The sequence below is a fragment of the Anser anser genome, assembly GCF_964211835.1.
Source record: "Anser anser genome assembly, chromosome: 4".
NCBI lineage: Eukaryota > Metazoa > Chordata > Aves > Anseriformes > Anatidae > Anser > Anser anser.
Genome location: NC_139724.1, coordinates 8,732,877 through 8,747,643, shown reverse-complemented (window position 1 = coordinate 8,747,643; position 14,767 = coordinate 8,732,877). Strand labels below are relative to the sequence as shown.

General features: G+C 40.7%; 1 long non-coding RNA gene across 1 annotated transcript in view; it reads left to right on the top strand.

Moving 5' to 3' along the window:
• LOC310899347 overlaps positions 1 to 14,767 on the top strand; it is a 343,657-nt gene that overhangs the window by 20,036 nt on the left and 308,854 nt on the right. The window contains exon 2 of the long non-coding RNA XR_014584218.1: positions 14,562 to 14,674. This is a non-coding gene — a long non-coding RNA (uncharacterized lncRNA). The remainder of the gene's footprint in view (positions 1 to 14,561; positions 14,675 to 14,767) is intronic.

The window sequence follows — 14,767 nt, the reverse complement described above, 5'->3', positions numbered from 1 at the left end:
GACGCGCTTGGTGGATGAGGGAAAGGCTGTGGACGTGGTCTACCTTGACCTCAGTAAGGCTTTTGACACCGTTCCCCACAACATTCTCCTCAAGAAACTGGCTGCTCGGGGCTTGGACTGGCGTACGCTTCACTGGGTTAGAAACTGGCTGGATGGCCGGGCCCAGAGAGTTGTGGTGAATGGAGTCAAATCTGGCTGGAGGCCGGTCACTAGTGGAGTCCCCCAGGGCTCGGTACTGGGGCCGGTCCTCTTTAATATCTTTATTGATGATCTGGATGAGGGCGTCCAGTGCACCCTCAGTAAGTTTGCAGATGACACCAAGCTAAGTGCGTGTGTCGATCTGCTCGAGGGCAGGAAGGCTCTGCAGGAGGATCTGCATAGGCTGGAGCGATGGGCTGAGGTCAACTGCATGAAGTTCAACAAGGCCAAGTGCCGGGTCCTGCACCTGGGCTGCAACAACCCCAAGCAGAGCTACAGGCTGGGAGATGAGTGGCTGGAAAGCTGCCTGGCCGAGAAGGACCTGGGAGTATTGGTGGATAGTCGGCTGAATATGAGCCAGCAGTGTGCCCAGGTGGCCAAGAAGGCCAACGGCATCCTGGCCTGTATAAGAAGCAGGGTGGCCAGCAGGTCGAGGGAAGTGATTGTGCCCCTGTACTCGGCTCTGGTGAGGCCGCACCTCGAGTACTGTGTTCAGTTTTGGGCCCCTCGCTACAGGAAGGACATGGACGTGCTCGAGCGAGTCCAGAGAAGGGCGACCAAGCTGGTGAGGGGTCTGGAAAACAAGTCTTACGAGGAGCGGCTGAGGGAGCTGGGCTTGTTCAGCCTGGAGAAGAGGAGGCTCAGGGGCGACCTCATCGCTCTCTACAGTTACCTGAAAGGAGGCTGTAGAGAGGTGGGGGTTGGTCTATTCTCCCACGTGCCTGGTGACAGGACGAGGGGGAATGGGCTAAAGTTGCGACAGGGGAGTTTTAGGTTGGATGTTAGGAAGTACTTCTTTACCGAAAGGGTTATTAAGCATTGGAACGGGCTGCCCAGGGAGGTGGTGGAGTCACGATCCCTGGAGGTCTTTAAAAGACGTTTAGATGTAGAGCTTGGGGATATGGTTTAGTGGAGTACTTAGTGTTAGGTCGGAGGTTGGACTCGATGATCTTGAGGTCTCTTCCAACCTAGAAAAATCTGTGAATCTGTGAATCTATTTTGTTTTTGCTGAAGTGTTAAGAAAACAAGAATAAAACTAAACACCACCACATAAGTGGTATGATATAATAGGTGGCAGATTATAAAGACAAAGTATTTTTTTTTTGGAAAAAGATTAGGGGGGGTAGGCACACTCTGGGGAAAAAAAGGCGTGATTGACATAAAGAACAGCAGATGGACAACATGAACTGTCTGGGACTCCAGCAGCTATCAAGTGAAATCAATCTGACCTTTGTTGGGTTCATAGCTGTTTACTACTGAATAAAGTGGAGAGAGGTGCACAGATTATGACCACCATATGTCTTAATCCAGAGCAGAGACATTTCTGGGTGTCCAGCTTCCTGGAGTCATCTGACTGATGAGCTCCCCAGTTTGGTAGCTGATTTTGCGAGACTGCAACGTGCAGACAGTCTGACAGCTGTCCTACAAGTCTGAAAGCTTCATTTTTATGGGTCTGTTGAACGAAGCTGCCTAGCAGACTCTGACATGAAAGCACTGGTGAGGATTTCCAGACTTTTGCATTTTTTGGCAAGAACCTGGAAGACCTGAAAATTCAGTCATATGCAGATCTTGTTAAAAAAACTGTCAACGTATCAATGAGACTGGCAGTCTAGTATAGTATTTGTCAACCTTTACTTGAATTTGTTTTCAGTGTATCCAGCCTTTTGATCCAAAGATGGAGGTACAGTCTCCTTAACAGTGAGGCATCCAGGGTTTTATGTTAGCGACTGTAGAAATTGTGGAGGCACAGGGACGTCCTTTCCCCTCCCATTTATCTCCCTCCTCACCCAGCAGTGACGAGGGTTCTCAAATGAGGAACCTGGCAGTCTCACCCTGGTAAGACTTACAGGAATTACATAAAACATCTTAACGAAGATTTAGCAACATGTGTCTCACCAAGGAGTGGCATCACTCTAGTGCATATGAGAACATATGAAGAAAAGCATTGGGCATCTGGAGAAGGATTTTTAAAGTGTTGAATTGCTTCTTCAGTGCACATCAAGTCCATAATGATTGCTACTCAGTTTTCTTTAAATACTTTTGGCTGGGTTTAAACTATTTTTAATTTTTAATTATACATCGCAACGTGCAGCCATTCAGCTTCTAATATAAGTTTGCATGCCAGTTCAGTGACAAGAACATTATTTGGTCATTTATACCTATATAGAGCAAGTGTATATTGATGTAATTTTTTTTTACTTGTGTGGTATTTTCATTTTTTTATTCCATTAAATCTTGGCTAATACTAAATTTGTTTCTCTGTTGTATACTCTTTTTCTGTTAAATTTACTTGCTACTGTGATAGACAGTAGACTCTTACAAGATTTTGTCACTTATCTACAATTTCTAAACACTGTCCTTCCAGCATCCTTCTTGCAATGAGTTAGTGTACTGCCAAATCCTCCACAGCAAAGGTGGAGCACTCTAATATTTTTTCTTCAGTTTGTCCTTTTACTGAATGCCTGTGTACCCTGATCTCTGCGGAGGCACTGAAGTACCATTTAATAGAGCGCTGTAACATGATAGTACTTTTTTTTTTTCCTTACGCGCACATAGGAGTGAGAAATAACTTCTGCTCAAGTCAATGAACCTATTGCTGATTTATGTTGCTGTAAAGAACAGATCCCGTTTTATCAGAGCGACGACTGCAACACTGGAAAGAAAGAAGCTGTAGAATCCGCATGAAGAGAACCAAGACAGTAGACTTTAAGAACTGTTTCCCTGTGTGGTTGGTAGTGTATGAATAGTGGTTTAGTCGTATACATGGAAGCTGACTAAACAGAAGGGAGGATTTAAGGAGATACTGCCATATGTGAAATGCTTGAACCGTTTCAACATTTAGCACCAGGGGAAAAAAAATATTCCTAAAATGTTGATTTAGCACCAGATGAGACATACTTGGCTCCACTGCTAGTCATTCATCTACTCTTCATAATCCTGAAACTGTTATCTGAAGGGCTTATAGTATATTGAGATCATAACTTTGGCACTCTTAAAACAAACTGAAAAGGAAGAAAGGAATAATAGCAGAGGAAAATGTCCAAGGAAATTGGCTCTCACAGAACAAGAAGGGTTCGTTACTCAGAGGCTCAGATCCTGGTAATGCACCTGGCTGCTTTGAGTTGTTCTAGTGACACCAGGCAAGTAAAAAACTAGCACAAATGCCCAGTTTAAAACACTGCCTGGAAACACAGCTGTCTCACTGCTTTCTTCCAAGTACAAAGGGTAGACTGGTGGCAAAGCTTTTTCTTTGCTTTCTTTAGAAAAGCTGTGCTTATGTCAGAGGCTGTTAGCAATTCAGTCCTGCATACCTGAAATGAATGCAAGTTCCCTAAATGAAGCTTCACGGACTGGGCAAGAGCTCTGTTAGGTAGCTTATGCTGCTTACAGTAGTAATACTTACTGCTAATTGTCTCTGACAAATGAATCCTCAAACATTGTCTATTCCAAAATAAGCTCTGCCTTCCTATGTCCTGACCAAGTGTTACCACATTGTGTAGTTACATCAGGATGAATTAGGTCCAGACTAAATTTCATGTATATTCAGGAAGGGTGTAACAATTACCAAAAATCTGTTAATGGGGGAAACAAGTAAAGTAGCATGCCTTTATCTGATATTAAGGAATCTATATAAAGGGATGTCTTTAAAGAAGAGGACAGTTTTAAAAAATGCCTAGTTTACCTGCATCATCTGTGACAGTTCTTAATGTGATTCACCAACTTGAAGCCAAATTTTTCTTCCACTTTCATTCTGGGCAAGTTATAACAGGAATGGCACTGACTCTAAACTGCCTATGCCTGGCAGCATCCTACTTGGAGTCCCAGGCAAGTGTGAACTCTTGGGAATAGCTGTGCCATTAAACATGCTGGGAACATCAAGCACAGGTTGTGTCCTATTTCCACTCCAACATTAGAAGTTGCAGCACAGCAAAAGAACAAGTTATATAATTTCTTTCATTCTTTTTTCATTCTTTCACTATGTACAGAACTTCTGAAATACATACACAGAGGATGTATTTTTTTTTGACAGCATCACCTAGGACACCATCTCACCGTCCAAGTCACTGCCATGTCATTCCAATTTCTCATGCATTTTCTTCTTTCTGTGTCTACATAATACAAAACTATAAAGTCTTATCTCCTACCACTCACCGCAGTAGGCAGTTCAGGAGTTACAGTGAGTCTCATAAATGTCAAGCATAATGAAAAATAAGGGTAACATACAGGAGAAAGTTGTTCCTGTTCATTCCACTCAAAGAAACAATGTGCACCATCCTCCTGCTCATCAGTCATGCTGCAGTGTAAAGGTTCTCATTCTGTTTCCTCTGGTGCTCTTCTAGCAACAGAGACCTACTGTCCTTTAAAAAAATGTCTTTCGCAGAAATAGTCAGCCTTGCCATAGTCTGATAACTAAAGAAAATGTGGCTTCCACCTTTTTACAGAGTTCTGCTGTAAATTTCAGATTTTTTGTAGCGAAACCAAATACCTAAAAACTGAAATGTCTGATTTGTGTCTCCTACTACTTTACAGTATTTACTTGTTTGCTTCATAGGCCAGGCTCTCAAGATGATTGCTTTCTTTGTGTACTGCCATTGAAATACTGGAGAGTTTCTTATAGCAACAGGTGTTTATTCTTCTAATTATACAGTAAAACTTTTACCCTGAAAATAATAATAATCATAATGCCATTGATGTTTAAGTTCTGATTTCTTCTCTTTGAAGGAAATGTGATCTCAACCAGTTTTCTAGAATGAACTATATATCTACATTTTAAATAATACCTTTGAGATTCAAAGGAATTTTTTGTTTCTCCATCAGATGCAAGCTTGAAGAAATGAGTACCAAAACAACACTTTCTTTGGAAGATTGCCATTCATACAGATGTAAATCCACCCCCCACAAACTCTTACAGACTTCTGGTGCAATGTCAAAGATCCATGGATATGAGTTTGGCTATAAGCATTAAGTTTTGTATGTTACATGCTAATCACCTCAAAAGTAGTGCAGAATTCCTCATAGCCACTCATGTAGTCTCCTCTATGTATAGGAGAGAGTTCACAGGTTAAATCTGGAGAGGTTTAAGGAGTATCAAAAAGTTTTAGTTAGGTTTCTTTTCCTTACTGATTTTTAAAATCTGTTCCTCTTATTATGACAAGTCTAGCTTTCAAGGCAGCAGTGAGAGACAGAAAGATACATAAGACTTAGGATTTGAAAATGTATTATTATGTGTACATGAAATATGTGAATGAGAAAGAAACTAGCTTATGATTTTCAGCTTATGTTTCAGATCTGGAAGCAGGTTCTGTTTCAGTGGAAGATGAGAACCACTGTTATCTCTCGTCACATACCCTTCATTTCCAGCCAGGCTGTGTTGTGAAAGAATGAAATTCAAACCTCTCAGTGCTCCAGTGCTAATTACTGCCCATCTTTGGTCACAGGCCAGTGTAATTTTATAGGGACAGTCCTCATTTATGAAGATGAGAGGAAACATTTTAGCAATTTTTATTTTTTATGATCGTAGTTACTGGCAACAGTCTAAAGTCTGGAATATGATGAGTATTACAAGTAATCCCAGGATTGATGGATTGCTATGCAGCACGAAAGTGAGACAGTTGAAACTCTGTGGTAACTGCAGTTTTCTGAACAAAGCTCTGTGTGCGTGTGTTCTGAATAGCACATTAATGATAACTGGCTTGGAAGGCATTTAACAAAATCCTTCAGGGCACAGGGACTTCCTTATGGAGAACATCATTCCCTGAAGCATTTATGTGCATGCAGGTCTTTAGCAAATATTTTTGAGCCCCTTGAACTGTTTAAAAAAAAAAAAAAGAACAACAAAAAAAACCAACTGTATTGCCTGTTTCTTTTGGTGGGGTTTTAGAATAGCCTGATGCTTTGCTGTGTTGCCTTGCTGAAGGCTTGGGTTGTGAAGTGAGAGCCTACGGAGATTGGAAGCACAGCTCCTGTTTCTGTGTAATGCTTGTAAATTGGAAGTATACCATTAGGAGAGGGAGGAGAGGTAGTTTTGAAGTGTATACAGTTTAATAGTATTTTTTAAAAGTGCTGAAAATCAATTGGTGGATAGGAGTCAACAGGGAATAAAAGATTTGTGACTTGTGAAGATAAAAAGTAGTGGAGAAATTTGATTCTGTAAATATCTCAAATAAATAGAAGTCTCAGTCAGGGGAAGGTGTCAGATATCAAAAAATAAACTGCATAGGGTAAGTTATTTCTTCTTCTTTGTATCTCTTATTAGAGGAAAATAAAAATAACACACAAATATCTATAATGGTTAGAGCTGGGAGATGCAGTGCTAACAAAATAAGTAGTCTGAGCTTTCTATTCAATGTTACCATATTGTAGTATGTATATGACATGATAAACAATATGCCAAAGATCAGTATGTTGTCTGCTGCCCAAATTGCGCATCTGAGGAGGATGGAAAGAAAAACAGTCATGTCACTAGGAATTTCTAATCTGATAATGGTTTATGTGGCATTATCAGAGTCCTTGCCAGAGGACTCAGTGACCTTACTTAGCTGGCTTTGCAAGTCTGTGAGATATCCTAGAAACAAAACACTGCTGGTTGTGGGAGAAGGTTTGCAAAGAGCAGAAGTTTTGAACAACAACAACAAAAAAAGAGAAGGTAGAATTTCCTCACGCGAATGAAAGGGAAAATTTGGGAAGTAAAATGTGATTACTGTAATCAAATGGCTGAGCACAAAAAAGCTATGTGCTTTCAACATTATAGATTTTTGTTTTAACCTGAAGCAGAAAAAGAGGCAGAAGGTCCAGCCTTTAAGAACAAGCACTGCATGTGTCCATACAGCATGTTGTCCTTAATGTTCAAATGCAGCTATTTTTAAAAGAAATTGTTTTGTGGAAGGTTAGGTGCAAAAACATTACAAAGATAAGCACACAGTATATTTACACTCTATCAAATAAAACTGTCCAAATATTATGAAGGAATGGTTTATTCAGTGTTTTCTTTCCTTTTGAGACATGGGAGATAAAGGAATCCTGAATATTATGCAGAATATTGTGGGACATGCAGTCCAATATGCAAGGACATGCAGTGCCATCCTTGCTTCCTGTTTATTGAAGTGAGACCCTCCCACACCCATTTTTTTGTTATTAAAATTAAACAAGTTCTGACATACAGGAAGGGAGAATTAAGCCTATTTGTCTTGAATTGAACTGTCCTTTTACAAAAATGGTGATGACTGGAAAAATATGCCTACATAAAAGGTTGAGAAGGTTGAAGCAGAAACATTTAATGCAAACAGTGAGGTTTGGAAACAATTTATTGGAGGATTATATTAGTGTTCTTTTGCTACAGATGCAATGATCAGTCAAGACAAAGGAAAATCAGTTTCTTTCTTTGTCTAAAATCTGCTCCTTTTTAAGGCTGTCATTATAGCTTCAGAAAATGGAGCAGTTGTTTTGAAGATCTGTAAAAAATTTTAACAGTCATATGAACTCAAACTCAACATTGTTACAGAATGCTTTCATGAGGGATGAAGAGTCTGCGGAATAAGAATGAAATTATATGTCTTTAGGTGGTAAAGGCAAAAAGACTAATGACATTTATCATGATAGTTTAGATGTTTGAAAGTGAGGGACAGATTGACTTGTGGCATTGTAATAGAAACATTTAGAGATTACTGCTGAAAAAGGAACATATTCTGGCCCAATGCAACAGAATTAGCATCTCTAATGGAAGCAGCACTGAATAACCTGTGAGATTGACTAGTAGAAAGCAGCAGCAACCCAACCAGATGGAGAATGAAAAGCCTCTTCAAAAGCAGAAAGGAATCAAGATCAGGAAGTCTACTTCTTTAGAGGAACTGGTTTTGTGTTTGGCTGTGACTTTAAACTGTTCCAGTACTACACCTGCAGTCACCTGAAAAAACAAGGGTAGTTATCAAATTCCACGCTAAACCCAGGAGGATCTTGTATTGGCCTCTCCCTAAAACCAGCTAAAAGCATGCTTGGCTCTCCCAAATCAGGGGTAGCTGCAGCAAAGGCTCTAGGTACTCAGGGCCAAAGGCAGCTGGCCATGCTTGACAGAAGCTACTAGAGCTTCCTCTTGCCCATACTCTTGTGGCTCCCCTTAACTTGTCCTTACTTGGCAGTAGGAGGCACCCTCAAGTTTCTCAGACAGTTCCCGGGAGCCCTCTGATGATCCTGGACCCGGTATCCAGACAATCCCAAAGCAGAGCCCAGAGACTGATGAGAAAACTGCTGTTTCTGTTGGCTGCCTCTGATTGCTGCGTTCCCATGCTTTCTGCATTCTCACAAAATGAAACAAAACATGCCTCTGATCTGAGTGCATAAACAAAAAGTTACTAGAATCACTACTGAACTTCTCAAATTATACCCTGGTGAAAGGCCAAACGTCTGGTAGGTCCTTAGACATAACCACAGTCCTTAAAAAGTGACTTGGGGGAGTAAGGACTAGAGTTTGTGTCGAGGTTGAGGCCCAGACAAATCCTGAAAGCACGAGCAGTTCTCTCTGTTCCTTGAATAAAGATTGAGAGTTGAGGGTATTATTACAGTTTCCTGAATAAGCCATGCTTTTACTGTCCTTGGCTAAATCAGACAAAAATATCTATGGTAACAAAGATTAATTTTAACATAAGGGTTAAAATTAAGTTAAATGCAGTGACTTGTAAGTCCTGTCAACATGTGGGACTGGAGGAGGACAGGAGGACTTTCACCTCTATAAAATGCCTAAAGGGCCTAAAGGGCTACTTGAAATGCTATGTAAAATTTTGTCACCACACAGAAATTTCTAGACAGCAATGGAAAATCTGTTGAAGGTTGTCTTTCAACACTGTGGTAGTAAGAATTGTCAGCGTTCTCAGAAGAAGCAGAGGTAATACTGAACTTCAGCACTAGCAAAGGTATTTCTAGGGTTGGAGACAGTGGGACTTAAAGAAAATTCCTATTTATGAAACTGTGTGAATGTCTCAATAGACAGAGAACTTGCTCTGCAGGAGGGATCACACTGAATGGACCTCAGCTGCCTCTTACCTTATTAAGCAATGAGTATACTATACATGATTTGTGTAATCATGATTACACAAATGAATAGGCCTTTTTATTAGTCTTTTAGAGTGATGTTTCTTAGTTCTGAAGAAAGAGGTAATACAGTTTTCCAGGAGTCCTTAACAGTGGCTTACGGTTCTAAAATCTGTGGCTGCTTCAACCTAGACAAAGAATTCATCTTGTTACACTAAGTTTCTCTGTATGGTGTGGGAAATTTTTGTCCTATACCATGAGAAATTTTGGAGAGGATTCAAATGGATGCGTCTTATGACTAACAAGTTCTTGGAGTAGGATTACTCCCAACTGATGCAAAAAAAAATCAAAGACTGAATGAAAACTTGAGCCTTGTATAATAGATAACAATGTAAGTTGTGCTGTTGGGTGATGTTTTTAAACACAGGAAATTATGAAAAATACAGTTCAGTATAAGTGTTTCACTGCAGCTGCACTCAGTTTGTTGCCAGTACAGGAATAATTAATATACATATATATATGTGTGTGTGTGTATATCATGGTATTTCCAGGAGAAAGTTTCTCTCATGAAACAGTTTGACCTGTTGTAGTAAAGCCTTCTCAGATAAAGACATGGATTCACTAGGATTCTAGATGTGATACAAGATTGTATACACAGAAATATATATGGAGTACGGAATCTCTGCATGAAAATTTGACAAAATCTTTGCAGAATGGCATAAGAATCACCCTGGTATTTTCTTTGCACAAAATCTTTGGCTCAGAGGTATGGTTAAAAGTGGAGGAGGGCCTGCAAAAAGTAGGACAAGAAGTATACCATGGAGAAATCTGGAAACCTAGCATTCCACGAGACTTGTTACTCGTATGAACTCAACACATAGGTTTATGGGGCTTATGGGTGTGCTGGTTTTACTCAGGTGGGCAGCCAAGCTCCACCACAACTGCTCTCTCACTCCCCCTCCTTAAAGGAAAAAGGGGAGAAAATACAATGCAAAGGGCTATGTGTCAGGAGCAAACTGCTCCAGCACGGGTCCCCCACGGGCGGGCAGCAGCTCCCCCCAGACCCCCTGCTCCTGCGTGGGCTCCTCTCCACGGGCTGCAGCTCCGGCCCGGGGCCTGCTCCTGCGGGGGCTCTCCATGGGCCGCAGCCTCCTCCAGGCCACATCCACCTGCTCCACCGGGGGCTCCTCCACGGGCTGCAGCGTGGAGATCTGCTCCGTGTGGGACCCATGGGTGCAGGGGGACAGCCTGCTCCACCAGGGGCCTCTCCACAGGCCGCAGGGGAACTGCTGCTGCCTGCCTGGAGCACCTCCTGCTGCACTGACCTTGGGGTCTCCATGTCTGTTTCTCACTCCTCTCTCTCCCAGCTGCTGTTACTAGCAGTTGTTTTTCTTTTCCCCCCTCTTAAATCTGCTCTTACGGAGGCGTGAACAACATTGCTTATTGGCCCAGCTCTAGCCAGCAGTGGCCTTATCTGACATGGGGCAGTTTCTGGATTCTTCTCACAGAAGCCACCCCTGTGGCCCCCCACTACCAACACCTTGCCATGTAAACCCACTACAGTGGGTTGCTGGAAGGAGAAAAAAAAAATGTTAACGGAATTGGTTTTAATCCTTTGAGAAAAGAAGCGGAAAATGCTAAAAGAGCTTAGTTTTGAAAAATCAAAACTGTGTTTATTACATGGAAAGTAGAGGGTTGAGGCTGAAGACTGTCCCAGAATTACCAATATCCTACCACATACTTACCTTGATTTTAAGAACTGTCTCAATGAAAAGTGAAATCCATTTCCTCCTGGCCATTTGAGCTATAAGATCACACCAAAGAGCTGACCTAGAGACACAGAGGGACATGTAAGTCCAGAGCTAACCTCAGTGGAGATGGGAGTCTGAGGAGTTAGAGCTGAGGGAAGATGGGAGGAAAGTCAAAACAAAAAAACATCTACAAAATGTCTGCTACGAAACTAGGGGAAGGCAGGTTTTGCCTTACTGCTGCTGCAGAGAGTCACTGCCCCTTTCTTTATGGGTTTAACTGATTTGTAATTCTTAAGTCACTCAGTGAAAATTTAATTTAAAATTTGAAAATTAAGAGAGAGAGATGTGTAATAGTCAGCATGGAGTTAAATATGTTCTCAGAACATCATGGGATGGAGCTTATGTGGCCACCACCTGTTTATTTCCTGTTTATTTCAGCAGGAGTAACAGCAGGTTTTTGGGTTTTGCTTTTTTTTTTTTTTCTGTGCTGTTTATGGTACAATTAAAACAGAACAACATGTCCCCTGTAAAATTACGAGTACAGTTTATTTTAGTTGAAATGATCGATCCATTTACACAAATGTGATTTTATGTTTTGTATGTATCAGTATTGTTGATTCTAGCTGTATTGATTAAAACATATTTCATTACATGGACCCTGATTCTCTTCCATGCTTGTCACATGGAAAAATATCTTAGTCTTGCTCACTTCTTTGGGATTAAGTTTATCATCAGATTTGAGGTCAAGCAACAATTTTCCCCCTCAAGTGAAGCTGGCAGGGATTTCTGTTAGTGTCATTGTTATTTACTTTAATACGAGGACCAGCCTTCTCCTAGGATCACTGTGGAATTTTGTGTAACAAGTTTGCCGTTACTTCAAGAACCTCAGATATTGTTCATGAGGCCTATGATTTTCTTACATATTGCTTTTCTAAGTTTGCTATGGAGTGGTAAGGGCTGATTTCTACAGAATTGTATAAAAAGCAGCTGTTCTTCGGCTCCTGCTGAATTAAACACTTATTGCACAGTCCTTTGTCATTGTGGAGTATTAGATTTGATGATCAAGGCATTTAGTTCCAGCATTTGTTTCTTACATGCAAGATTAATTTTGATAGGAAACTTTGTGGAGCAAGGTACTACTACTCAGTGTAAGCAGAAGTGGCACTATAATGTCTTGATATTTTCAGATGCACAGGCTGAATCTGTACCCGGATAGAAAGGCACAATGGTTTCTTATGGATATGATGTACATTTCTCATGTTCTATTGAAATGTCAGCTTCCCACAGTAAAAAGATTTTTTTTTTTTTATATTCTGAAGAGAAAATAAAAATCTTAGGTATCTGATTGCTATTCATTCCTATGCTGGAATGTTTCGAGAATGAAATACCACCTGACTAATCAAGGTCCTTAGGGAAGATTTCTATAGATTTCACAATATTCTAAGACAGTCTCAGTAGACTAGTGCCTTCTGTGGTATATTTAATTGTGTACTTATTTTGTTCAGACTGTGGTTCAACAATGAAGATAGCCTAAAATTGATCAGAACATTATTAGCTGGTTAGAAAGAGTGGATAAAGGTGCATTATTCCTGTGCTGACAAAATGGTACCTATCCAACTATCCTCTGGTTGAATTGTGACAATGCAATCAAGTGGCTCTTAGTTGCGGTACATTTTAAATAAAGTACACTTATCTATTACTTGTCCTTTGTTACTGACTTCTCACTATTGCCTCACTGTACACCTCTGTGTTTAGCTTAAAGATGAAAATTCCCCACTAAGTGTACCTTAATCCCAGCTGGCTATTGAGAAGACATGAGTTGCTTGTGAATGAGGAATGCAATTGCATTTTAAAAAAAAAAAAAAAAGTTCTAAGACTGCGATGTGAAGACCACTAAAATAAATGGGAAATATTTCCCTGAAACTGACTGGAGTTTGCATTAAAATCTGTAATGATTTTTCTATCCAGAAACTTAATCAAACACTTTTTTTTTTTTTTTCCAAAATTTTGATGACCATATAGTTAGGGTATTCCTTCTTGCAACTTCTTGATAAAATTAGTCCCCAGCTTTCTGAATCTGTCCACTAGAAGTAATATATTATCCAGTGGTACCATGATTCCTACCCACTTCCTTTTGGGAATCAAGATACACCTGACCACATCCAAGTTAACAGGGTAGGAGAAAGACTTGCTGCAAATACTTGTATGTGACTGGGAGCCACAAAGCATGTCCGTACTCATTTCTGCCATAAGGATCTGCAATGAATCTCCATTACCACCTTGCAAATTTCAGGCCCAAGTCAGAGATGTCTGGGCACATCATGTTGCTATCTGGCTTCTTTCCCTGGCAAGAAAGTTCAGTCACAAGCCATGGTAGCATTAGTGGCCTAGCTTAAATTGTTTGCTCCCTCACTGTGCATGCTCACAATGAGCACACATTAAAGTGAGCAAAGCCAAGAAGCTAGAAGTAACGTATCTCCAATCAGCATTTACTTCCAGTGGATTTTCTGGTGAATTATCTACCAGTTTTCCATGGAACAATGCCACCAAGAGTGGCTGCTGCCTGGCTTGATTTCCTCCTGACTAGACATATCCCCTGACATTATGTGAAGGCCTGAACCACGCTGTGTTCATCCAAAAGGGAGTCCACAATCTCAGAGGGAATGGGATTATAATGATGTGAAGGCTCTACTCTTCATCTGTGCTTGCTGGACATGTTTGACAAGGATTATCGCCAACTGACCTCCCTCATGCTGAGCAGCTGCAGGAATGATGTCACCCATATTTTGTAAAGCAAAAGATGAGTCAGTCTCTTCCTAGCTGTAATACTTAATGCTGTTTATTTTCCATTTCCTGAAGAGTAGGTGAATAGACAGTGGGTTCTAGAAAGTCCATAAGCAAGCAAATTCATCTTTATTTAGTTGAAAAAGAGAAATTGTCTTCCAGCATTGGTTGTTTTCTTCCCCTTAGATCTCCAAATCTTGAAGAACTACTGGGTTATGCCACCTTCTGTGTCTATCATGGTAGTGAAACACTGTCCTCTCTTCAATCTTGGTAACAGCTGTATATATTCCCTTTACTTGTCTTAGTTCTGTGTTTGACCAAGAGGGAGGAACAAGCCACTGTATGCTATTACATATTGACTGTGTCCCTCACTCATTTTTTCATCTTTTGTAACGATCACCAGTGTTATAAACTGCAAGTTCTTGAAAAATATGCACAAGAAGAAGCCACAAAAAATGCTGGCAAATACCTAGCTCCTAACTGAAATTAGTGTTAGCAATTACATAAACTGTTCTAGACAGAATGCAGCGGTAATGAAAAGCCAATGTCTGCTCCGACCTCCATCTCCTTGCTCAGAGGAGTTGCTGAGAGACAGAAACATAGTGGATTGTTCTCAGTTGTCACTCTCTAAAATCTAGAGTAATTGTTACTACAAAACCATACTGAACGCACTTCAGAGTATACTATAAGCCAAAAAAAAAAAAAAATTAAGGCAAAACAACAACAAAAACACCAAAAAAACTGAAGTGCTAAAATAAGTATTAAGCTGTAGTAATAATAAAGCGCTGTCTCTTTCATTCACAGAATGATAGAATTACAGAATGGCTGAGGTGTGAAGGGACCTCCAGAGATTCTCTAGTCCAACCCCCCTGCTCAAGCAGGATCACCTAGAGCGTGTTACACAGGATCGCATCCAGGTGAGTTTTGAATATCTCCAAAGAAGGAGACTTCTGACAGCTGATTGTGCTGGGAACATTGCTGGATTTGAGGGGCAGTTACCAGCTTATTTG